This window comes from Zeugodacus cucurbitae, chromosome 6 (assembly GCF_028554725.1).
Source record: "Zeugodacus cucurbitae isolate PBARC_wt_2022May chromosome 6, idZeuCucr1.2, whole genome shotgun sequence".
NCBI classification, from domain to species: Eukaryota; Metazoa; Arthropoda; class Insecta; order Diptera; family Tephritidae; genus Zeugodacus; species Zeugodacus cucurbitae.
Window position 1 is genome coordinate 2,904,760 of NC_071671.1, and position 27,404 is coordinate 2,932,163.

Consider the following 27,404-nt stretch of genomic DNA (forward strand, 5'->3'; position numbering starts at 1 on the left):
TATATTCCAACAACTCTTCTTTCTAACTGTTCAATTGCACGTACTTCGGTCTTATTAACTCCCAAAGCATTCTTAAGTAACTAAACGAACGATATTTAACTCTAATTAGTGATACAGCGTTCTCGCAAAACCCCCCAAAGACCCACATATCAAAACACGTCCCACAAGGTCTAATCACACCGAAGTACTGTTACCATGATCACGTCGCTGAATTAAAACCTTTGTGATCCCAAATGCAATGTGTTTATTGACACGTTGTGCCCACTACTGAACCCAACTTGTCTAACGGTTTTATCTAACTATTTTATTGCAAAAATAATGCAAATAAAAAATCGATAGTTTAGCTATAGGGACTCCACGGCGCGAGACGATTAAATCCACATATAACTATTTAGAGAAGGCACGAGTATTGCGATTTTTTCTCTGTCAGTAACAAGTAAACAAGTAGGGAGTTATCTATGCATGTGCCGTTATTAAAAAAAAAAATAATAATAAAGAAAAAAAAGAAATGCAAAAATCATTATAATGGTCCGATAACGAGTTCAATGAATTTTGTTGCCAGACCAAAAAGCAAAACAACCACAAATATAACAATAATATCAAAAAAAAGTGTGTAGACATAACGCTTAGTTTGAATGTTTATTATAATTTTTTTTGGAGAAACAAATAGAAAATAGAACAAAAAGAAAGAGTATCAGACTGTATACGACATTTGCTGAAATATAAATGATCTAAAAAGTGTATCGTAGTGGATCTTGAACGTCATTTTATGTGAAAACGAATCCAGAAATAAAACGTACTGATCTTTATGAGGATATTCGAAAAAATATTCCACTAAATATAGCCTATACAACAATTCTACGCTCCCAAAACTCCTGACGAACTTATCAACAACTTTTTCGAAACAACTATGGACCCAATCTATTAAGTATCGCGTTATCTCCTCTCTGTACAAAAACGAATAACAAAAGTCAAATGTTCGCTAATTAGTTCAAGGTGATCACTATGGAAACTTACCGATTAATTTCGCTACAATAATGACCACAGAAGTGCCATTCCGACTGCACTAGGTCACGGTTAGTTATCGCAAACGCCAAGTGATAGCCGATAGCTGCGTCCAAAGGCATTGACATGCCAGTATTACCCATATGGAATCATACCACACTCTCATATCACACAAGTATTTGCGTTTAAAGTTGACGCGAAATTATCGCAAATAGAAAGTACAAGAATGATATGAAATAATTCCTATTTTTTTGTGTAGTTTGTTTTCTGTAAAGTAAAGTTTATGAGGTGCCAGCGGCTCGACTCGACTGTGTTGTTTGTTATGATTTTTATTGTTTTGTTGACTTCTTGGCGAATTTTGTTTTTTTTTTTTGTTTTTTAGTTTACTTTAGCACTCATTTCATATGGAATTATAGCGCAATTAAATAGCACAGCGGGCGACTGTCGCTGACCGCTTCCCCAAACGCCGATATGGTGCGGTCCGCAGTTGGTCGAGTGCCTGTTTAAAATGGGTTAGACACATGCTGCTGCAGTTTCATGGCCGATGACTGTTGCAAGTGGCAGACGTGTATGTAGTTATATGCAAATAAAATCTCAACCAGATGGTCTTAATATCAAGCAGTGCTCACTTTAATGATTTCTATACGCAACTGTGATTTCACGTGATGGAGAAATGGAGACAACAAAAAGATAATTGCAACCAAAAAATTATTGGAACTCAAGTGTTACACTTTCGAGAGTTAAAAGTTATAAGCAAATCACATTTTTTATAAGAGAGATGTCTAAAGAACGAGTTTACGAGATCAGAATTGCAGAAGATTCACAGTTTCTACCTTATTAAGAAGATTAAATCCACTGATTTCCTATAAAAAATTTTACTTGTTTTATGAGGAAGATCTGCTGTTTTGAGCATCATTACTATATATATCCTGGGTCTCATACCATTCTAATTTGAATTTTTGTTTCGGCTGTTTTTTCTCTCATACATTATTCTATAATCCAAATTATGTAAAAAAAACACGATAAATCGTGCTTTATATTCTACTCACGTGTTTATCGAGAAAATAAAATTTATACCCCAGTTATCAACACTTTTTAGGACACTTTGATAATATTCTGCATGCTTGAGTTATATAAATATTATCCAATTTGGCTTATTACCAACTGTATATTTTTGGATAAATTGCCCATGACCGAAATTCTTTTCCTCCATAAATTCATCGATTAGGTGACATAAACCGCACCACGGCCGCCAAAAGAGAGAGGTATTCCCTAAGTTGGTGAGTCGATTATTCAGCAAAATCGTTAGTCGGCTGCTCTGTCTATGGTATTTATCGTAGTGCCATAAATTTCTTTTTTTAAATTTTTTTATATCGTTATTATTACTTTATCGAAAATTGTTGCCGAGTACACATTGTAAAGATGGCATGATTTTGAGGGCTCATAAATACTCCATACATATGTTTATACATATACTAATGTATTAAATTATAACAATATGTTATTATCGATAATGGACAAATAGCAGTAAATGAAAAACAACAAATGTTTAAACCGATATTCTTTTAGATGCTTTGAAGATTTTTTGTTTTAGCTTTTGAGTGGTTACATAATTGTTTTTATTTATGTTCCACAAGTTCATTTTTTCGTTGAGACTCAAATAATACTCCGTATGAGTAATATTCTCCACAAAAGAGTTCCAGACACAGTTCTTTACATTTAAAAGTGTTTCGCAAGTTAATTTTTTGATCGTTCTCCACAAAAGTATTCCAGAAGTACAATTTTTATTCTTCTGAAACACAGTACTTTACATTTAAAAGTGTTCCACAAGTTCATTTTTTCGTTGAGACACAAATAATACTCCGTATGAGTAATATTCCCTACAAAAGTGTTTCACAAGTTCAATTTGTAGTCTTCTGGAACACAGTTCTTTACATTTAAAAGTGTTCCACAAGTTCATTTTTTGATTGAGACACAAATAATACTCCATATGAGTAATATTCTCTACAAAAGTGTTTCACAAGTTCAATTTGTAGTCTTCTGGAACACAGTTCTTTACATTTAAAAGTGTTCCACAAGTTCATTTTTTGTTTGAGACACAAATAATACTCCATATGAGTAATATTCTCTACAAAAGTGTTACAGAAGTTCAATTTTTTGTCTTTGGAACACAGTTCTTTTCATTTAAAAGTGTTCCGCAAGTTCATTTTTCTTGAGACATAACTAATACTCCTTATGAGTAATGTTCTCTACAAAAGTGTTTCACTAGTTCAATTTTTAGTCTTCTAGACCACAGTTCTTTACATTTAAAAGTGTTCCACAAGTTCATTTTTTGTTTGAGACACAAATAATACTCCATATGAGTAATATTCTCTACAAAAGTGTTACAGAAGTTCAATTTTTTGTCTTTGGAACACAGTTCTTTTCATTTAAAAGTGTTCCGCAAGTTCATTTTTCTTGAGACATAACTAATACTCCTTATGAGTAATGTTCTCTACAAAAGTGTTTCACTAGTTCAATTTTTAGTCTTCTAGACCACAGTTCTTTACATTTAAAAGTGTTCCACAAGTTCATTTTTTCGTTGAGACACAAATAATACTCCGTATGGGTAATATTCTCTACAAAAGAGTTACAGAAGTTGAATTTTTATTCTTCTGAAACACAGTTCTTTACATTTAAAAGTGTTCCACAAATTCATTTTTTCGTTGGGACACAAATAATACTCCGTATCAGTAATATTCTCTACAAAAGTGTTTCACAAGTTCAATTTTTAATCATACCGCTTAATATTAAACACATTACTTGTGTTGGTTGCGCTCACTAATTAATAATTTAAAGAATTTCGTTGTTATTTTAAGACCTCATGTGTCATCTACTTGTGTAAACAACGGTAAAATTCCTTTTACATGACTGCAGCATTTTCTATTTGCAGTGATATCAATGTGAATAAGCCGGCACACGAGCACTGCACGAAATCTCATTGGATCAATAACAATCAATAATGAAACCAGTGCAAATATTTAGCAAAAAATACGCAACGCCTTTCGGCAGCACACGGAAAAAATGTCCAATCAAACGATAAGAAAATACGTGAAAAATTAAGTAAACACATTTAACGCAAAGTAATAAAAGTTGTAAGTACAATTTGAGTACAATTTATTTGCGAGCAATCATAAATAGGCATGTAATCTTACAAAAATGCTTTGGAAAACTACCCAATGACTTAGGAACACCCGCCCATGGCAGCCAAACAAACTTTACATAACTTACGAGTGCGGCGTCGAAAAGCTTAACAAAAGTGAAATATGAAAGCTCAACAATAATAAATAATTCTGTGAATTATTGTTGTAACGCATATACTCGTATACTATATAGTACGCATTCTGCTTTTATTACACTGCAATAAATAGCCGGGAACGCCTTTAATTACATACAACAAATAATTACAAAAACACACATACTCATGAGTCTATAAAGTTGAGTGAGATAAATCCACACGAAATTTCATTGTAACACTCTTATCAAGACGAACCGCCAACAGCAACAACAACAACATGCTGGCAATTTAACGTCAGGCGATGGCCAAGTTTGTTGCTGTACTGATTTTATGATATTTGAAAAATTCTTTAGATTAAAATTATTGGCGACAAGCGCTTGACAGCGGCGCGGCCAAAGTAGAAAGTGGTGGGATGAAGGTGAGAAAGTATATTTTTTTTTATTTTTTTTTTTTTGTTTTGTTTTTTTTTTTTTTGTCAATGAAAAGGCGTAAAACGCACCTGAGAATGGGTAAAATGGGCTGGAATTCCGTTACGATTAGTATTTGCGCTCCAGAAAATGTGCGCAACCGATAAGAGATTTCTGGCAGATAAGGGACTGACTGTATATGTGTTTCTGTGGTGTAGCGAAGCAGCGCGGCGCAGCGCAGCAACGTAGTCGTTAGGTGGGCTTGGCAGTCTAGGTGGTAATCAGTTGGTCACTTTATGATTTGAGTAGGTGTCAATTTCGTTGATGACTTGATAGATCGCACAGGAAGCCGCTAATTCATATTTAATCAGTATTCATGATAAAAATCAGTAGAAGCGTGAGCAAATACAGAATATGCGCAATACTGCCAACGAAAGGCGAGAACGCGCATTTTCATTTTTTGTTTTTGCTATTTTTTCACAATAATTTTGGGGAATTTTTTGATTATGGAATTTCCTTACTGTCATTCTTGATGTTGAGAAATTTCTAATTTTAAAGCGACAAATAGTCACAGCTGTTTGCTAGTGTTTGCTACCTTGACAGCAGCTGTAGAAATATTTGTGCTTTGGTACCATTGTAGACTATATTTATAACAAGCATTTACCTATGGTCTACCACGAGCAAGTCAATATTGTTGAAATACTGAATACCTGAAATATATATATTACTCATATGAGGCATATTAAGAAAATATTTACCACGAGTCGCACAAAGCCTATAAAGACTTATCAAATAACGCCATAAATCTAGCATGTGGTAGCAACACCAAAGTGCTATCACTTCAGGTGTGTTCCAATACACAAAAAAAACACGACAATTGATAACGGCATCTACATACTTAGTTAAGGTCAATGGTAAGGACTCATTGTTATTGAAATCGAAAATATTTGTCGCGTACAAATTAAACGAAAATTTCAAGTGCAAAGTGAAGGTCATACAAACACCGTTTCAACTTCATTTCATTTCCATACATTTTCGGTAAAAAATTTTAATCTTTGTTTTGCATACTATGTAACGCCAACAAACCTACAAACGCGCTGCTACAAAACGATAAATTTGTTTTCTTTCGCATTTTCATTCAATTTTTTTTTTAGTGTTGGATTTTATCGCCTCAAGCAACCTTGTTGACTTCATTATGCCGTTATTGTCAAATGAAAATTGTGTCAATTTCAAGTTTGTCATCTGAGTACTTTGCTCCCGCAATTTACGTTGTTTAGTCTGTTTGCTAAGTGTTAGACAAATTGATTGGCCATTTTTAAAAAGACATTTCAATAACTGATTTGCATTTTGGTTACTGCTTTACAGAGTCAATAAAATAATTTTTTGCGAATAAAACTTGTTTCTTATAAGAATTGAATATTTCATAGTTAAAACTAGCTATGAAAATCTCGAAATCTAAGAACAAATACAGTTTATTGAAAATCATCAAATTATAAAAAAAAAGTTTTTTTGAAACGAATTTTTTCTGGCAATAATTATTCACTATTTTTTAACAAAATTCAATTTTTTATTATACTAATGATATTTTATTTGTTATCTTTTTCTATTTATTATTTATTTTTATTTTTGTTTTCTATTCATTAATCTTATTATTTTTTCGATATTATTTAACACCCTGTATTTACCATATTCTCTAAATAAGTACAGGAGCACTGAACTGATAAGAGAAAATATTAAAGATTTGATATTAATGTTGTTCTACATATTGGCTATAAATAACCGTTGGTATTCCAAGAATCAAAGCCATGGAATTTTTATTTTAAAACAAGAAAAGAAGAATGTCTAGCAATTGTATCAAAAAAAACAAGAAAAAACGTTTACTTCGCTGTACCGAAGCTAATATACCCTTCACAGGTGCATTTCTTTTAGTAATTATGTGTTTAAGCAAATCTAAAGACGTAAGAAAAAGTAAGTAAAAAAAAGAAAACATTTTACTAATTCTTTTTAGCCGGGTTGTACACTAGAAACATTAAGGTTATATAGTTAACCGATCTAAACAATTTCTTCGGAGATTATATTATTACCTTAAGCAGTAATCCATGTCAAATTTTGTGAAGATACCACGTCAAATGCGAAAATTTTCCATACAAGCCCTTGATTCCAATCGTTCGGTTTGTATGACAGCTATATGCTACAGTGAACCGATCTGAACAATTTTTTAGGAGATTAAATTATTTCTATGAACAATAACTCACACAAAATTTCGTGAAGTTATGTAGTAAAATGCAGAAGTTTTCCATACAAGTCCTTGATTCCGATCGTTCAGTTTGTATGGCAGCTATATGATATAGTGGTCCGATATCAGCAGTTCCGACAAATGAGCAGCTTCTTAAAGAGAAAATAAAATCTGCAAAATTTCAAAACGGACAGAGAGACGGACATGGCTAAATCGACTCAGTTCAACTATACTGATCATTTATATATATACTTTATAGGGCCTCCGACGCTTCCTTCTGGGTGTTACAAACTTCGTGACAAACTTAATGTACCCTGTTCAGGGTATAATAAACAAAGTTAGAAGATAATGTAACATAATTATGGTTTTATTATCATTATTATCAGTGATTTCATTCACTAGTACAATTCGTTTACAATTCTCGAACGGTTTATAAAATATATTTTATATCTCTAATTTGTGTATATATATATATATACATACCCATTTTACATAAGTCTCAGCAAACCAAAAAATCTGCTTTAAGTTGTAAATTTGTGAAAGAGTCCACCCAAAATCCTGCAGCGCTTTGTCCAAAGGAAATAGTGTCTTAATGTCTCGTATCGAATGTACTTCTAAGACGTTCATATGTATATATTTTAGCAAAATCCTTAAATATATTGGTACTCACATACCCACATGTTCAATAGTAGCCACTTACATCCTTCTGCATGCAATACTCGTATATCCTTTCTGCGGTTTTCCGTTTGAGTAACTTTTCAAATTATGTGGCTTGATGTCCTGTCCAGACGCAGATACTATACGCGTATGCTTGCTGCTTTTTGTTCTCTGGTCTGCTGCAAAGGAAGTTTGCGCAAATCCTTTGGATCCTTTTGGCGCAAGTGCCAGCTGCTGCCGGGTCACGCTTATTAACCACAAAATTTGGCGAGGCGCAAAAGGGTTTCCTTTGCAGCCGGCAAAATTTCTACTACTTTTTCTCTTATTGAAATGCATTTTATGTATTCATTGTAGTCTCTATCGTCAGCGCCTGCCAAATCGATTACCAAATCACAACACATTTCACTCGCGCGCTGCCACTGTGTGTAATTTCAAATGAAATTCGTTGGTAAACAGAGTTTTGTAACGTGACTGGGCAATTTTCTTTTAACACCGCATGCCGCATGCCGCCCTCGTGGTTTTATTGACTTCGACTCGCATGTTATTTGTACCGCTATTTACTTTGTTGTAGGCGCAACTCATTGACTTAACGCTCAGAGTGCAAGCGAAAGAAAACAAAAACAACTTAGAATAATAACAACAACACAGAAATCACTATTTACTATTCGGCGGTTTTGTGTGGCGCTTACTTCGAGTATTTTCCACATCAGCGCGGCATATAATCGTTTAACACATGCCAACTGCGTTGCTTGCCTATATGCATTTGCGGTTTAATCGATTCTCTATGGTGGGCATGAGTCTTCTCCTTATAATAACTATAATAAATGCATATTTTAGCTGGATGTGAAAAACGTTTTTACTACCAACCATTCATAATCAATTTACAAACCACAAAATGGAATTGTTTGGCATTATTTGTTGCACGCGTGTTAATTTTCGGGAATGTGCAGGGGCGGCGGCTACTAAAGATCGTGCTTTGATGCGCTGCTAAGCGCTGATAATGTGTGGTTTTTAAGTGCCACAGTTTACAAAGTGATAAGGTAAACACGACATTTTTGGAGAAATAAGCTTTTTATAGAGCTTTTTTCAAAAGTTCCATTACGAATATAGTTTTTTCGTATAATTTGAGCATGTGAGTGCTATACGATTGATACCCGCTGAGGAAAAATTTTCACTAACTACTCAGAATTTTATGATATTGCGGAAGAGAGCTTTTTATAGAGCTTTTTGCAAAAGCGTGCTGTTCGAATAGCACTTTATTAATACTATTTGGTTACGTAACTGTTATTCGAGTGATACTCGGTGAGGGAAAGTTTTCAACAACTACTCAGGGCTCTAGAATTTTGTGGAAAAGAGCTTTTTATATAGTTTTTTCAAAAGTTTGATGTTCAAATAGCACTTTTTTTCGTATAGTTTGACTTCGTGAGTACTATTCTATTGACAGTTGGAAAGGAAAAGTATTCACCAAATACTCAAAGCTCTAGCATGTTGAGAAAAAGAGCTTTTTGTTGAGCTTTTTTCAAAAGCTTAGTGCATTTTCGTAAAGTTTGACTGCGTGATTGCCATTCAATTGATAGTCGGTGAAGAAAAACCCTTAAACTATAATTCAGAACTCTTGTTTTCCAAGTGATCTTTCATTTTCGTCAGATTTCGAACGATATTCGAATAATAGCAATTTCGAAATTTGTTTCAGTTATTTTCTACCATAACTATATTTCATGATATACGAAAATAAATATACGAAAACATGCTAGAGAGTAGTCACACACCACACTTAATCAAAAGGGGAATTTCGACTTTGTTCGATATTTATGTTCGCATGTAACTTTGAATACAAAAATGTAAAAAATTTAATTAACAGTTGTCCGCTAATTTGCAGCTCAAATAGGTGTGCTTACCAGGCATGTAGTCACGCCTTTGTACGTAAGCACGCATACCAACCATACACACGTATACAGGCCTCCAAAGCGCGAAATATGGGCTCGATATTAAAAAAGGCACATATTTTCCAATATTATTGCTCGAGAGGCTGTTAAATTTAAAGTAAAACAGTCGCCATAACAGCTCAGCGTCATAGGCAAGTAATTCAATTACAGATAAAAAAGCACATACATACAACAAATCATATATGTATATGTACATATGTATATATATGTATGGGAGTGTAGAGGAGTGTGTGGAACTCAACCTCCAAGCCACTTGTGTTTGCTTTTCTCTTTGTGTGCTAGTAAACTCTCGATTGTTTGTTTGTTGTACTTGTACTTCCTAGATCGCTTGATCTTGGCCGCTTGATCGCTACTCGATCTCGATCGTGCAGCAAGATTTCCATTAGCACAAATAAAATTACATATTCCACTTCTCGAAGGCACACAATCACAGACACACTCACACACGCATGCTCAATGCGCAAATTATGCGAATGATTCAATTTTCGCTCAATTGATTGCTGATTTATTTGAATTATACATACATACATACATATAAATATACTCCTACATATGTATGTACGCTGTTAATTTACATATTGTCTGTTGTAGTTGTTTTAGGTTAAATATGACTGACCTTATTGGAATTTCGCATACAAATGTAGCTGTGTACTATTTTCATATCATCATGATGACGCTGTTAATATTGATTGTCCATAACTCAATTAGTACATTTTTTATTTAGTTGGAATCTTTGTAGTAAATGTGCTGATGACTAATCGAAAATGGTGCTTATCAAGTATTCTCCGCTTCATACTAATTTTCGGAAAAAGACTGCCTTTGGAAAAAATCCCCTCGAAATGGTAGACAAAGTGTTTTATAATGTGGACTTTTTGCTCTAAGCGAATAGAAGTGAGGAATAGATCTTTCTAGAAATGTCAAGTTTTTTGTTGAAATGAACTTATTCTGACTTTCCGACAGTGTAAGAAATAAAATATGGAACAAATTACCGAATAAGTGTTGTACGGACCGTTTAAGAAGTCTTTTAAGCATCAAAAGAGCTCAAACTTTTTTTGAAAACATCTTCTAACTAGAAATATAACAAATGAAATGAAAAGTCCGAATAAACATCTAACTTAAAAAGAGTCTCACTGCTCTTAAGAATACCAAATAAATCAATAAAGTTAGTAGCAAACTAGCATAGCTGGCTGTATGGATGAAGGCGAGGTGAAAACATCATGTCAGTTTCTCTTACACTATTTAGCGTTCGAAAGACTGAGGTTGAAACATCTCGATAGCTATATATTTACCGAAACAAGCGGCTCCTTAAATTTGTAAACTCAAAACATAAACTCAAAGCGCTTCAGCGATATTTAAGGGTCTTGTTACGATCCATACTTAGCAGTCTTTTGATATCTGGATATGGATCAACACTTCTTGCTGTTCAAGTGGGATCCTACATTACACCTGTCGCGAGAGTCAGCCTCTGAAATGAACTGAACTGAACTGAACCTAACCTAACCATAGTGGCAATAATATTAAAAGAAACTCATTTAAGCATTCATCCATTCAGTATCGACAAGGTTTAAATTTCTTTTGGTTTTATGAGAGCCGAGGTTGACCGTCCGTCCCTTAGATGGAACATTTTGACCCTCTAATACTTTCTTAGTAGTAGAAAACCAGTTTCAAACCCTGCCTACAAACTGAATTACCTTTTCCTCCAGAGATTAATTAACTTTATCAAGGTTATCATCAAGGTCATCACGAAAGTTAACGTCAGCGGGCCCTTACCGCAATCTATTAAACCTCAGCTCTTCTGAGTGAAGATAGTGGAAATCCTTGCCCACAAATCGATCAAGAAAACAAACTCGATCACTTCCTCTAACGAGCGACATTTCGCGCATTACTCAAGGAGAAAAGGAAAAGGAAAAGCCGCCTCAAAAAGTTGATAAATATTGAAATCAGTTTTGCTTCTAAGCTAATTAGCCGCACGAACGCGAACGTGAATGCGGCATTAATTGAAATTAAATTGAAAGTGGCAGCCGGTGGCGTCAACAGAAGCTGAAGACGTCGCTTAGCTGAATATCTAATGGAGTACCAACAGCGACGCACAAATCATTGAAAAACAACAACAATATGCCAATGCACTAGATGAGGCGGAAGCGTGAACGGTGTGGCAAATAGCAACACTTAAAACAACAACAACAGCTGTGAGTGAAGCAACAACAACAGCAGTAGCATAAACAAAGCATTAACTAGAATGAAACGATTAGTTAAACGCTCGAACAGGCGATGATAGCAAATGAGAAATTCACAACAACAACAGCAAATGTCAAGCGCTTAAGCATTAAGTAAGTGAACGCACGCAAGAAAGTGCGAACAAGTCTTCCTCAGCCATGCTGTGGGCTGTGGACGCAATGAATGCGCGCGCATGCGTCGTCGCAGCGTCGTCTAACGCGCAAGTGCACCGAGAGCAGCGTGTGGTAGTGATCTGAACAGCAAAACTGTCAATTTTAATTGAGTTTGATAAGACATGCGATCACTGCGAGCCTGCGACGCCAACGCTAGACAGTGGACCAAGTCATAGACAAATGGGAACCAGAGGCTAAGAAGAAAAGAGTGCAATGCAGTCCGTAGTAGTAAGTAAGGCGAGCAACAGTGGATGAAAAACACAACAACGCTGCGAAAAGTTACACCATCACAAGGCACCAAAGCCTGGTTTAAGCCAACAACACCGCCATATGCTTGTAATGCCATTTCACCACTGGCCTGACCACCAACGGCGTCCGTGACTCCACGGGCCTTTGGATGCCGCTAGCTACTGCACTGCTCTGAAAGCGGCTGATGATGTTGTTGCGATCGAAATTTTTGCGGAGGCGATTTTGTCACGATTGTCAGCGAACGCGCGCGCCAACTCATGTAAACAACAACAACAACAGCAGCAACAACAACAAAATAAATTAGTTGTGTACGAGTATGTGCTGCAACAGGTCTAGGCTGGCAAGTGTTTTTCTTGTTGTTGTTAGCGCTGAGTTGTGGCCCACAAAATGCAATCACGATCACGAACCAATTCGATCCATTAAACTTTGAACGGTTGGCGCACACATATGAGCGCGCTTATGAACAAATAACAACAACAACAACAACAAAGTGTTTGTTTATTTTGCTGTTGTTGCTATAATTATTTGTTGATAGGCTTTCTTTGAAAATATACAACACACACATCAGCCACAACGCCACTGTCACCGCTCGCGGTTGGAGGCGTTCAGCTGCGCTCTCGCGTTAAAAAAAAAGAAAGCAACAATGTGCAACAACAAATATGACTACATCAACAGCTATTACAGCAACACTACATAACAGTTGTTGGGAGCTACCCAGTTTCACTATGTCAACATGCTGCATATATTTTTTTTGGTTGCAGCGAGGCACTGTTGAATTAGAGCGCATGGTGGGCAGGTTTTGGATAGTTTAAAAGTAAAATTTTTAAAAAATATGTAAAATAAGTACGGAAAGGCTAAGTTCGGGTGCAACCGAACATTTTATACTCTCGCAATTCACTGATATATTTTTATTGAGATAACACACAATTTGAACCAATTTGAAAATCCTATAATGAGGTATATGAGAGCTAGGGGAAGTTATGACCCGATTTTAACCATTTCTGGTACAGAGACACACTATTAGAAGAAAAATATTTCCTCTAAATTAAATTAAGTTACCTGAGAGATTTACCGAAATTTTCGGTGAAAAGTTACCTTGGGGCACTGAGTTCTTCATATTCGATATCTGGGGCATTGAAAAGTTATAGTTAGATTTCGACTATTTTTCACAAGTTATGCCACAGATCATATACAGTACTTGTGCAAAGTTTCAGTTCGCTATCTTCATTGGTTCCTTATGTATATATTATAAAGTGAAGGAATAAGATGGGGTTCAAAATTGAGTTACATGGGAAGTTGTCGTGGTTGTGAACCGATTTCATCCATTTTCCACACGTGTCATCAGAGTGTCAAGAAAATATGATATAACGAATTTCATTCGAATCGGTCCAGTAGTTCTTGAGATATGGTTTTTGACCCATAAGTGGGCGATGCCACGCCCATTTTCTATTTTGTAAAAAAATTTGAGTGCAGCTTCCATCTACCATATTTTATGTGCAGTTTAGTGTTTCTGACGTTTTTCGTTAGTGAGTTAACCCACTTTTAGTAATTTTCAACCTAAGCTTTGTATGGGAGGTGGGCGTGGTTATTATCCGATTTCAACTATTTTCATGGTGTGTGGTGGTGTGCGTAAGAGAACCGACTGCATAAAGTTTGCCCATTTTCGAAAGCAACCCTCTCCCGGTCCCAAGGAACATGTGTTCCAAGTTTCATCAAGATATCTCAAATTATACTCTCAAAATTATAGTTTTATACTCAAGTTATCCGTTGCACGGACGCACAGACAGACATTCGGATTTTGACTCGTCTCGATGATGATCTTCATATATATAACCCTACATCTAACTCGTTTAGTTTTATGACTTACAAACAACCGTTATGTGAACAAAACTATAATACTCTCTTAGCAACTTTTGTTGCGAGAGTATAAAAAATCATTCAATTTATGGCTATTGTTGGAAATTCACTATTTTGTACCCAAAAATGTGCCATAAATATTTTATATTATTTTTTTAGAAAGGTGGCAACACTACTTAAACAAAAAATAATAATATTATGTCTAGTTCACGGATCATCACTATGGAATAGTTACCTAACATGATCATTAAAGTAGAAAATAAAAATCTTTGAGCTTTCGAAAGCTTTAAAATCCAGTGTTCACCACCTTAGGCCCACTGTAAAGCACTAGCGCCAGCTATGCCCACCTGGAAATAATACAAAAACCAATATAATATGAGCGTGTATATATAGTTTTTAGTATATATTGGCTCTTGTTGTTGTTATTGCGCACCACTATTGGTATTTTCTATATTTGCTGTTGATTACCACCAACAATAGCAACAACAAGCGCCAAGCAATATACTATAAAAGCGTCAGTCTTTGTTCGCGGCCATCGCCAATTGCCATCACTGTCAACAACGCCATTGCCAACGCCACCAACGACCGCGTCACCAACGCCTCACAGCACAGCAACACCAAAGACAACAACAACACATACAACCAGCAATGGCGCAACGACAAATGGTTGCTGCTGTTGGTGTTTGTTGTTGTTGTTGTTGGTCAGTCAAGTGCCGCTGATTGCTTCTTCATGGGTGGCATAAAATGTTCAAACATTTCTGCGCGCATGCGCAGTGGCTAAGCAACTAGCTGAGGCTCGCTCTTTTCTACAACACAAGAACTTAACGCGATCCTCACTTCTTACTCCGCTGGCATTCCATGCATTTTGACTCTGCGCGTCGCGCATTCTTTCCGCGCTGTCATTACGACGTAATCACTTGCAACGCTTCACATTTACAGCAAATGAATTTGTTGCACGTTTGTTGTGGACAATTTTCCGTTGTTGCCGCATTGCTGTTGCGCTTTGTCGCGCTTAGAAGAGTGCGATCACTTTTTTTTGCTACTTTGTTGGTAGTGTTTTTGTCTCCACTATTGCGGATAAGGCGTTTACATGGTTAACTCGCGCTGCTGTTTGTCGTTGCTGCTGTTGTTGTTATTGTTCGGTTGCAGTTGCGCTTTGACTTTGTATCGGCTTTATTTTGTGTGGAAATTAGAAAAACGCCCCATTCATTCTCGCAGGCGTTCACACGGCTTCTCGTTCGTTAACGAAATATTCCGCTTCCTTGGGAGCTTGGAGCTGGGAGCTGTAGGTGTGCCCGGCGATGTTGCAGTTACAGTTTGGCGCCTAATATGGTGTAAATTTAAATGTTTAACATCGTTGGCGTTGGCGTTGTAGTTGTACTATCAATGCGGATTGCTGACCTCGAAAGATGGTTTGAAGAGTAACATACTTTGTTTAGAAAGTAAATATTGGGTTCTGGAGTGATACGGCTTGTTTAGGTATTTGAGGAATTTATTATAAGAAATACAAACTTACGTCTACAACAACAAAAAATATTTCAAAGGATGCTGTGTCTTTCTCAAAAACAAAACGAAGACTGTTTTATGATAATAGGTTGTCAAATATCTCCCTTCCGCCATTTTGTCTTTTGAATTTCACGGCTGTATGGCAATGCTATACATCCTTGAAAGGTCTTGACATAACCTACAAACGACGCTATGCATGATTAGTTTGGACATTATAGACGTGTAAACATGGAGTTCACTAACGCCGATATTCGCGCTATTTTAAAGTTTTAATTCGTTAAAGGCAAATCCGCTAGAGAAACGTTCCGTGAGATGCATGTTGTTTTGGGGGATGGTACACTATCACTTCGAACTGCGAAGTAATGGTTTCGACGATTCAGAGCGTGTGAAAACGACGCCATGGATAAGCCAGCCGGCGGTAGACTAGTGGCGACGAATACCGATCGTGGAAAACGTCGAGCTAGACCGGCATGTGGCATCATCGCCCAGGAGATGGGAGTTAGTCACCAAACCATTTTAAATCAACTGCAGAAGGCTGGAAACCCAAAAAAGCTTGATGTTGGGGTGCCGCATGATTTGACGCAAAAAACCTTCTGGACCAAATCAACGCCAACGGAACGAACTCGACCCATTTTTGAAGCGGATGGTGACTGGCGACGAAAAATGGATCACATATGACCGTATCAAGCGAAAACGGTCGAGGTCGAAGGTCGGTGAATCGTCCCAAACAGTGTACAAGCCGGGATTGACGGCCAGGTAGGTTTTGTAGTGTATTTGGTGGGATTGGAAGGGAGTCATCCACTATGAGCTGCTCCCATATGGCCAGACACTTAATTCTACCATCTACTGCGAACAACTGGGCCGCTTGAAGCAGGCGATCGACCATAAGCGTCCAGATTAGGCCAACAGGAAGGGTGTAGTGTTCCACCAGGACAACGCCAGACCACACACTTGGTTGATGACTTGTCAGAAGCTACGGGAGCTCGGATGGGAGGTTTTATCGCATCCACTATATAGCCCGGTGGTGTAAAGTTGAACTCAACAGAGGCTTGTGAAAAGTGGCTGTGACAACCTAATATTTTTTCCATAAACGTGATTAGTTTAGTTTTGATACAACGGATTAGTTTACCAAGTCATCATAGTTGAGGAAATACAATAAATCATTTGATAATACTTAATTCAATCCACGAACCAATTGTCGTTTTAAATTCATTAAAAGTGAATTTATTTCACAAAAAATTACGTAAATTTTTAATTAACTGCAGCTGGCAAATCAATTCCAACAACATCGTACGTTGCTTAAAATTCCACAAAAAACTGAAGCGAGTCTTTGCATACTCTCCGCGCATAGCATACTCGTACTCTCCGTTTCATATTTCATGTCATAAATAACTGCTGTACGATCGCATGAATTAACAAAAAACCACTACACTAATATGGAAAATGAAAAATATGCATTGGACACGCCCACAGCAACTTAATTGGCAGCGCGCCGCTGGAATGTCTAATGAGGTGCTGCAAAATGGCCACGAAATGCGGCAGGCCAAAAATATCATCGAACGCCGAAGACGGCTACTCGTACGATCATCGTAGCAGCAGCAGGCAACGAAAAGTGCCATCAACGCAATACAAAACGGTCAATCAAATGGGCTAGTGAGCAATCAGTCAACCGACTGACTGATCACATACCAGCCAGCCGACACATACCGAGTGAGCGCTCAACGCCGGCAGCACGAAGAGCCAATAGCACGATGACGACAAAATGGTAGTATTAGTAGGCGAGTGCCGCGTCGGCATTGGCATCTGCAGTACATATTCTAAATTAAGAATGCGCGGCAGCGGCAACGGGTCAAGTCATCCTGGGTGATCCCGCACAATTAAAGCGGGTACGTGAAAAAGGGCCAAAGCAAGGAAGATCGGTAAGATCGCCTGAAAGAATATTATATGCGGCAACTAGGGGACATCAAGTAGCCATAACAAATACAACAAAAAGTGCCGCAATTTGGCCGACAAATTGAGTAAGAAGCTGACAGGCCTGAATAACTAACCGAGGCGGCAAGAAAGAAGCGTATGATGATGAGTGATCGCTGGAAGAAAGCCGAAAAATTCGTATTACAAGCGGCTAAATTGAGAGGCGTGTAGCATGTGCAACGAGAACTACAATTTTATTAAAATGTGCGGGGAATGAAATGAGAAAAATAAAGAAAAGTGAGACATTAGAAAGGGATGAAGCTGAGAAATGAGGGAAAAAAATAAAAATATTTTTTTGTGTAAATAATTTGAAGAAATTAATATATAAATGGAGACAACTAACTATGAGCCAGTGAGGTGAAAGGTCATGTCTTCTAAATAAAAGAATTATGATATCACATTTTGAAGATCATGTTTCGAACCACATTTACAAAACCACCATAAGCATGCCTTTTAATCGCTTAATTAACTCTTTTTGGCTCACTTGCTGGATTCTGAGAATTTTCTAAATGGAAAATGTCAAATGTCAAATTCAAAATGAACTGTCATTTTTTCACCTCAAAGCAATCAAAGCGAGGGAGATCCAGCGACGATTGCATAATAACGGTGCGCCAATCAAATTGAGGAAATTTACATAACCATGAGTGTAAATCTACCGAAGACTACTACGTATAAAGAATTAAGAATTATTCTATTGAAAAAAAAAATAATTTTAAACGCTCATTCAACAATCCCTGCCAGTTAAACAACAACGACTTTTCCAACTATACACCATAGATTTTTCTCACCGATAAGCCGGGCGAGCGAACAAATAAACTTTAACGAAAAATTAAGTAATACAAAAGAAGGGGTGAAAAGAACACGCCACTTCTCGTTGGGCGCTTAAATTTAAATTTATTCTTTTATAATTGGACGACTGTCGCTGTCGCTGTGTAACGTTATCGCCAACAATCTTCAGGCCAGAGTCATCAACGGCGGTGATGACATTAAGCGCAACACCACCAAACAACATGGCGCACCACAAACCATAACGGGGAAAGAGCCTCTGCTATCAGTGGCTGCCACTTTTGTGCGAGAAAAGCACAATTTATTCTGCGGTCTGTGGTCAGCTCGACCTTTTGACTGCCACACAGCCAGCCAGGCTTTCTTCATATGCGTTGATCTCGAGGAAAAAACTTTAAAGCTCGACGCATCTTCAGCTGCAAGCTGTAGCACGATTTCATTTCATTTGCTATTGTTGTTGTTGTTGACTTCTTGCTCTTTCCCTAAGTGCAGGCTTTCGATAATTGCCGAAAAAGATTTTCGTATTTTAAAGTGTCCATATGTGGTGTTGGTAGGTTTAGGGTCTTCGTTATCGCTTGATTGTGTCGCCACACTTAATTGGAACTTATTTTATCTTTTCACGCCGATCGGCTATACTATCGAACCGTATCGTTGTTAGTTGCTTTATTGTTGTATTTACATACTTACTAAGTATACATGAATTTATCATATGTTGTTGTTGCATTTTACATTTGTGGATTTCAGTGAGTGAGTGAATTCTTGTGTTTCGTAGCAATTCTTCTTGCGTTCAATACGCAGTTGAAGACCGAAAACTTTTGAACAGCCAGCTTTAATTAACACTTTTGAGTTTATATACCCATCACGCAATGAGCGAGTATTGTCTCGGATTTCTTTATTCAAGAACCGGTGATATTCAAAGTTCTTTAAAGGATCTAGAACCATCGGAGCAAATCAGTATTTCAAAATTTTTCACGAGGAAATTTTGAGTATTTTTTCAAGGTGACTTCTTTCATGCGACAACTCCAAAGTTATGTTCTTGTAGAGATCTAAAGTGGAAATTCAAAATTTATGGTTATAAGTTTGATGGCACAGCTCAGTGTTTCAAGAAGAGATAGTTCTTTTAACATCTTAAACAAAAGTTCCATTAGAAGTCAGCATGCTGAAGGGCATAAAAGCTTTGTCACCACCATATCGCTTTCGCTTACCGGTTGTGTTTACTCTTTTACCTTACGACTTCTTTGCTTTCTTTCATTTTCGTTTCAATTCGACTTCTTTCACAGCCTTTGTTTGCTCGTCAAGTGTTTTTATTTGTATTTGATAAGAGAATTCGATATCGTAAATAAAAATTTAATTTCAATATATATGTATGTCTAGGCCGAAAAATGTTTAAAATTGCTCGATAATTCATATAAAAATATGGCCATCGAATGGTAATTTAGTCCGCTCGAGTGGCCCAGATATACAAATGCTAATACTAAAGCATACCAAGAATGACGCTTAATAACACCATTGTCTGCCTTTATCGTGATAAAAAAAAGTCACATACTTGCTGACTCATGTCGATATCTAAGAGTTCTTGAACTCGACTAAGCCTTCACATTGTTGTGTATTTCACTAGCGTCTGGGCTTTGACGCAAGAAGAAGTATATGCAATACTCCAAATACATTTCGGTTGTAGATATGTATGTATTTAGACAGGATGTGCCACTTAATTTCCACTCCATATCGCTAATTTATTATTAAACAGTTATAAATTAATTTTCGGGGTTAAAAACGTGCCAGGGTGTTAAATACGTTCAGATGACTTTGACTATATACTATTGAGCTGGAAATATAATAATATAATGATCAAGTATACCCTCCTAACCAGACCTTCACAATGGATCTTACGAAATTTTTGGAACATCAAAAGTTAGATAAGATCTAAGATATATTTATCTCCCATCTTTATGCATTTTAGAGAAAAATTCTCGATGAAGAATCGATCTTATGAACAATGACAGCGGTCCTGTCTATTTTTGCAGTTAGTTGATTTGAGATCTACTGTTCCCAGCTAAGATCTTTGCGAAAGTGATCGAGATTTATGGGTAGTTCCAGTAATTGTAGCATTCTAGGGAACCAGAAGTTAGATTAGGTTAGATCATAGGAGAGTTCCCTGCGACAAAGCCACAAGAGATCCCACTTGGCCAACTAAAGTCGTCAATACTTTGTGATACCTCAAACTACTCGAAAAAGGTGCCGTAGACCATTAAGAGCCGACAAGTTTACCGAAGTTCGTCCTACCAAGATGTTTCAGCCGCAGTCTAGCACAAGCTGGACAGTGAAGGAGAAAGTATCTATCTAGTGGTCGCAATCTCAAAAAGGAACCTGAACTAAAAGTATCTCTTTATCTCCCATCTTTATGCATTTTAGAGAAAAATTCTCGATGAAGAATCGATCTTATGAATAATGACAGCGGTCCTGTCAATTTTTGCAGTTAGTTGATTTGTGATCTACTGTTCCCAGCTAAGATCATTGCGAAAGTGATCGAGATTTATGGGTGGTTCCAGTTATTGTAACATTGAAAGGAACCAGAGTTTGAATTAGCTTAGGTTATGGGGCAAACTTTGAGATACCTCAAACTACTCGAAAAAGATGCCGTAGACCATTAAGAGCCGACAAGTTTACCGAAGTTCGTCCTACCAAGATGTTTCAGCCGCAGTCTAGCTATTGCTGGACCGTAAAGGAGAAAGTGTCTAGATGTCTCAAACTCAAAAGGGAACCAGAGGTCTCATTTAAATTTATTTCGTTCGAGGTTCAAATTCGAATAGTACATCTAAAGGTCTCTCTAAATTAAAGTCATAACCCCAAATTTACTCCATTCCAACTCCCTTCATGTACATATGTATATGGGTATTTTTGATTATTTATATTTACTATATAAGTCAGTGTGTATATGTATTATATATAAAGTATTAAATGCGTGCCTTTAATTTCTGCACCGCCATCCATTTGCGCGCCAAAGCGGCTAATGACTTGGCAAATTGATCGGCCAATAGGTGTGTATATTGGCTGAAAACCTGAATGGGTCTTTAAATATGAGTTAATGAAATACGAGCGATGACGCTGCGACGACAAAGCCTGCTGCCTGGCAGCGATACGAGTAGTTGGCGATCCGCCGGTAGGCCGGCAGTTAAGGCGGCAATGTGGCGGCAACTTGGCCTTTATGTTTTTGGCTTATCGACAAGTGCGTATCACCGCAATGCACTTAAGCAGCAGCCAGAAGGGAAGTGGGTGAAAAGGTAAAGAGAGAAAGAGAGCGAAGATACGGCAAATGAACACATAAAGAAAGCAGCCGAGGATGCGCGCACAAAGAATGCGATGACAAAAAAAAAAAGTATATACAAGAAATCGCTGTTGTATAAGTATTGCTCTGAGCATATACTAAAGGTACATGTGAGCATTCATTGAATACCAAGGCATCTTTCTATAAAATATTTAGTATATATATGCATTGGTATGTATATGTTTGGTGTTTGTTTATTGCGTGGTGGTCAACTACGTTTTACCTTCATTGGCGCTCTTTGGCAGCGCCTTGTCTCGCCTGGCAACGTTGCCAAAGGAAAAACCGTTTTTTAAGATCGCTGCTAACGATAAGCGAAACTTTGTATTTAAAAATATGTTCATAATAAGGAAAATACATGTTTTAAATAGTCGTAGAGAGAACTCACACATGCTAGTACGTAGGCATATCGGCGCACAGCATCTAGCAGCCTAGCATGATGCGTATCTAGCAGCTACAGTGGCAGTTGTGGTGGCCATTTGGTGGCCCCAGAACTTGCTCGTCGACTGATAAGCATCGTTGCAGCTGCGCGCGACACAGGCGACACAGGCGACGATCGGCGCAATCGATCGCAGATGTAAAATCAATTTTTATAGATTTTTTTCGTTTTTTTTTCTATTCTTTATTTTATATTCTATATACATACATAGGTATATATTTATGTGTGTGGCGTATGCAAACAAAAATTAAAAATAAATTCTTAAAATTCTTGCTTTTATTCGTGTTTTATACGCGCACATTCCACAAAAAGGGTGAAAAGAAATTAGTGGAAAAAATAAAAAAAAAAAAAATTAACTTGCGCTGCTTGAAGTCTCAATCATAAGAGGGATAGGTCCTTGCTACCTTTGGTATTTTTTATTATTTTTAAAATGTATATTAAATGCATATATGTATTCTATACTACTATTATAAAGAGGATAGATTTGTATATATATTTGTAATGAATAAACTCAAAAACTACTGTGCCGATTTCAAAAATTCTTTCACCATTCGAATTCAAAAGCCACATTCACCTCGAGTAACATAGGCTATTGCTAGAATCTAAACTTTCTGGAAATCGTTCCCAGGTGAGGGTAAAAAATGTAAACAAAAATATCACGTGATCTTGAAATCACATCACGTGATCAGGGTGGGGTCATTGACCTCACCTAAAAACGTAAACAAAAATATCACGTGACCTTGAATTGATATCACGTCATCTGGGCGGGGTCAATGACCTGTAAACAAAAATATCACGTGACCTTGAAATAACCTCACGTGTTCAAGGTGGGATCATTGTCCTCATGGGGAACCGGATATGAAGTTACCGGAACCGGGCATGGGAAAATATGTTGTCGGAACCGGAAATGATGTTACCGGAACCGGAACCGGGGTAACGGGATATGAAAGATGGAACCGGAAATGAGGCATCCGGAAAAGGATATGGATAACGCTATTGTCGGAACCGGGATGGCTGAATATTGGGCACTGGATCTGGAAGTGGGGCATCCGGAAACGGAATGAGCCAACTGGAGATGGATATGATATAACCGATATGGGATAACCGATGGAATCAGATAAGCTTTCAATTAGTCACATATTTGCCTGATTTCAAGGTTAAAGCCGAAAATCTAGATGTTACTGAGAAGTTACTCTCTAGATTGAAATTGGCGCAAACTATAAAATGATTTTTTTCAAGATTTTTTTTTCGGAAATTTATTAAGAAACCCAAATTGATTTCAGTATTATAAAATAAAACAAAAGAATTGCTTGAAAATATCTAACGATAGATATTGAGTTTTTTTTATTTTAAATCTTATATTCATTTTTAAAATTCATATTAATCAACTTTACAATGTGATACACCATATTGTCAAGGGTTTCTAGCTATTCTCTTCACAGTCATTAATTAATTTCACTTCGTTAAAGGTGTCCTTTTAATATCAAACTCCTTCTCTTTTTCTCTCTTGCTCGCTCACTCTCTCTCTGTCTCATATCAGAGGGACATTCATAAATATAAATCATAATTTTCCCAACTGTGTCAACTAGTACCCACTTCAAGTGCCTGCAACAGCCATATATCATAACTACAAAGCCTCATTTAATTGAAGAAAAAAGAAGCCTCTCATTAGCGTTCTGTGACATAAATATTTATGTGAAATTAATGTTAGCCACTTACACAATCGATTAGCCGCTTCTAATAACTGTTTGTGCGTATTTTTTGTATTTCTAATAAACACACAAAAGGATATCATCAGCGGCGCGGCAATCATAAATAATTTCTTGCACTTGAATGCACCGCCCGGTAGGTCCTCGCTGGCATGCCTTTCACGTCCTTCGTTCGCATTTCACCTTCATTAGTGGTTTTTATTATTAATTACCTGACATTTTGTGGCTTCTTTGTTTGTTGTGTTCACAATTTTTTGGCTTCTAGGCGGTTTCTTCGGTTTAGTAAATAGTTATTGTGTACAATTTAATTGTTACAAGCATAGTGAGTCTTCTCACAGTACTCTTATATTGAGAAATAAATCATTAGTGAATTACGTGGAAATGTTTTTTTATGAAATTAGTCTTTTAGACTGCTTGAAATTAATGGCAGAGTAGTTTTTATTAGCGCGCAGTTTTGGGATCATTATGATCAAAGTTTCGCTCCCTTGCTCTCTTCACCTCTCTCTCTCTCTAAGAATTTTTTCTAAATAGTCTTATAGTGGTAGCAGAATTTAATCGATTTGATGTGAGTTGGTTCTTCTATCATGATTATTTACTACTGCGGGTTCTTTGGTGTAAGATATGTTCCTTCATAAATCACTTTATTGGGCCGAAGATCAAATTTGGCATACGAATATTTCCCTTTACTTATTGAGATCAAAAGCTGATATGTCTAGAGTTAGTCGAATTTCTTTAGAATAGGTCACAGCGAACCCCAAATAGTCTAAAAACTTTGAGATCACCTCAGAAACTGAAGAAGTTATAAGGCAACCTTGAGATAAACACCGGATTCACTATCAAAAAAGTATATAGGAGTGAGTACTCATTGATGCAATAGCAAATCTCCGAATTCTTACAACCACAACGGGTTACATACCATAGCCATCTTAGAGTATACTTCTTCCAACTTTCTAGTTTAACTTTGCACCTCTCCCTTAATTCATACCATTAAATTTCCCCGAACTCATTTATTAAAAGACCAAACCAAAGCTTTTGTCGGCTCAAAACAAATCTTCCAGTTCCGTTCTAAATGCGTTCGTAAACTTTTTATTGCCCACGACAAATGCCGTGCTAATAAAACCGAGCAACTTGTTATACATTCAAGTCCATCCATACCAAAAAATGAAAACTTTTACACCAAAGCACCTACGATGGAAAGTGAAGTTGGGAAGGTGAAAGAAGCGTGAGGCGCTCTTTAGACATCGTTGAGTGACATGGTGGCAGAGATGCGAAGGAAAACAAACAAGCGCGCATAAAAATCATATCAAAAGCGGCTCAAAAGCATTGCGCATGCTCCGCCCTATAGCAACAACTACTTGTGATTGTTGTTGGTTTAAATGTGGCGGCTTGTTTGGTTGCAGTTTGGTAGCAGCAGAGCTGTTGTTGAACGGTATGTGTGTTGTATGACAATATGTTAATAGCCGTACAAGAAATGTTAATTTCTTTCTTCATTCGCCGCTTTTCCTACTCGTATAAGTAAAACGCATGTTTGTTGGCATTTTCATTTGTTGACGCTTCGCCGGTGTTGTTGTTTTACCATAATACGAAATGCATTTTTGCTGTTTGCTCATGTAAATGTATATTAATATGCTTAAGTTGTTGTTATTGCTGTTGTTGTTGTAGCTCTTTATTATTATTTGAATAAATGTCAAGCATTTGCCGATGCATAAGCTTTTGTGTTGTAACACGATTTTAATTATGAAAGTTGTCGCTCGCTCGTATAAATACGTTTTATTCGTATTAAATGCATCGCATGACAAGTGTGGATAGCCATTTTATGGCAGCGAAGATGTGTTGAGGCAATTAAAAGTGAAATAAATTTATTTCGATTTTATTTATTTATTTTAATGGCGAAAATTTACGAACAACGTTGCGTTGATAGTTAAAATGAAATATTTGAAAAATATGTATAATCAATTTTCAAAGTAAATTAAAATCAAATTAATTAAATGTAAAATTTAAAAATTTATTTTAATAAATAAATAAAAAAATTCAAAATATAAATAAAACAATAAAATAAAATAAAATAAAATAAAATAAAATAACATAAAATAAAATAAAATAAAATAAAATAACATAAAATAAAATAAAATAAAATAAAATAAAATAAAATAAAATAAAATAAAATAAAATAAAATAAAATAAAATAAAATAAAATAAAATAAATTAAATAAAATTAAATTAAATTAAATTAAATTAAATAAAATTAAATTAAATTTGTTTAAATAAAATTAAAGAAAATAAAATATTAATTAAAATTAAATTGAATTAAATTAAATTACATAGAATTATATTAAATTAAATAAAATTAAATAAAATTAAATAAAAAAATTAAATTAAATTAAATTAAATTTGTTTAAAATAAATAAAAAAATTAAATTAAATTAAATAGAATTAAATTAAATTACATAGAATTATATTAAATTAAATAAAATTAAATAAAATTAAAGAAAATAAAATATTAATTAAAATTAAATTAAATTAAATTGAATTAAATTAAATTACATAGAATTATATTAAATTAAATAAAATTAAATAAAATTTGTTTAAATAAAATTAAAGAAAATAAAATAAAAAAATTAAATTAAATTAAATTAAATTTGTTTAAATAAAATAATAAAATTAAATTAAATTACATAGAATTATATTAAATTAAATTAAATTTGTTTAAATAAAATTAAATAAAATAAAATAAAAAAATTAAATTAAATTAAATTGAATTAAATTAAATTACATAGGATTATATTAAATTAAATAAAATCTGTTTAAATAAAATTAAATAAAATAAAAAATAAATTAAATTAAATTAAATTAAATTGAATTAAATAAAATAAAATTAAATTAAATTAAATTAAATTAAATTAAAATAAAATAAAATAAATTAAATTACATTAAATAGAATGATATTAAATTAAATTAAATTTGCTTAAATGAAATAAAATAAAACAAAAAAATAAATTAAAAAACATAAAATAAAATAAAATAAAAAAATTAAATTAATTTAAATTAAATTAAATTAAATAGAATGATATTAAATTAAATAAAATTTTATCAAAATGAAATGAAATATAAAAATCATTATAAAATTAAATAAATTAAAATAATTGTATTTATAAATAGAAAAAAATAGAAAAATAGTTGAATATATTATTTTTTTTCTAGTTCATATCCACACAGCGCAGCCGAATTATACACCAAAAATTTCGAACGAACATCCCCAAAAAAATTTCAAAGCACTCACACACAGCCACTTTTATTTTCAACCATCGGCGCTGACCATTGCTGCTAATTACCCACTAATCTCTACGCTTGCTGATAAGCGGCGACAAAAGCAGCCGGCAATATCGGCAGCTCGCCAGCACTGCAGCATTGATGTATGGCCGACATTAGTCGACAGGATATGCGCATAAAGACGGCAAGCGCCTAGGACCCACGCATACATACTTCTGGCACATTAAACTGTCAACACCCATTTAGCAAATTGATATATAAAACTAATCTAGAGATAAATCTTCAAACCGACAAATGTGCACAAATCGCTTGTACTTGCAACTGCCGTTTGATGGCTGCACTACTGACGCTCAGTTGATTGATGTGTGCGAGCGATCCTT

The 27,404-nt window shown here is 35.5% G+C and overlaps 1 long non-coding RNA gene across 1 annotated transcript in view; it reads left to right on the forward strand.

Annotated features, from left to right (window-relative positions):
* Window positions 1-1,873: 1,873 nt before the first annotated feature.
* Window positions 1,874-27,404, forward strand: part of LOC128922463 (uncharacterized) — a 130,360-nt gene continuing 104,829 nt past the window's right edge. The window contains exon 1 of the long non-coding RNA XR_008471668.1: window positions 1,874-4,139. This is a non-coding gene — a long non-coding RNA (uncharacterized LOC128922463). The remainder of the gene's footprint in view (window positions 4,140-27,404) is intronic.